This window comes from Piliocolobus tephrosceles, chromosome 10 (genome assembly GCF_002776525.5).
Source record: "Piliocolobus tephrosceles isolate RC106 chromosome 10, ASM277652v3, whole genome shotgun sequence".
Lineage (NCBI taxonomy): Eukaryota > Metazoa > Chordata > Mammalia > Primates > Cercopithecidae > Piliocolobus > Piliocolobus tephrosceles.
Window position 1 is genome coordinate 96,044,671 of NC_045443.1, and position 291 is coordinate 96,044,961.

Consider the following 291-nt stretch of genomic DNA (forward strand, 5'->3'; position numbering starts at 1 on the left):
TTTTTTTTTTTTTTTAAGACAAGGTCTCACTCTGTCACCCAGGTTGGAATGCCGTGGCGCAATCTCAGCTCACCACAGCCTCTGCCTCCTGGGTTCAAGGGATTCTCCTGCCTCAGCCACCAGAGTAGCTGGAATTACAGGCACATGCCACCATGACTGAATAACTTTTTTTTTTTTTGAGATGGAGAGTTTCACTCTTCTTGCCCAGGCTGGAGTGCAATGGCATGACCTCAGCTCACTGCAACCTCCATCTCCCAGGTTGAAGCAATTCTCCTGCCTCAACCTCCCAAG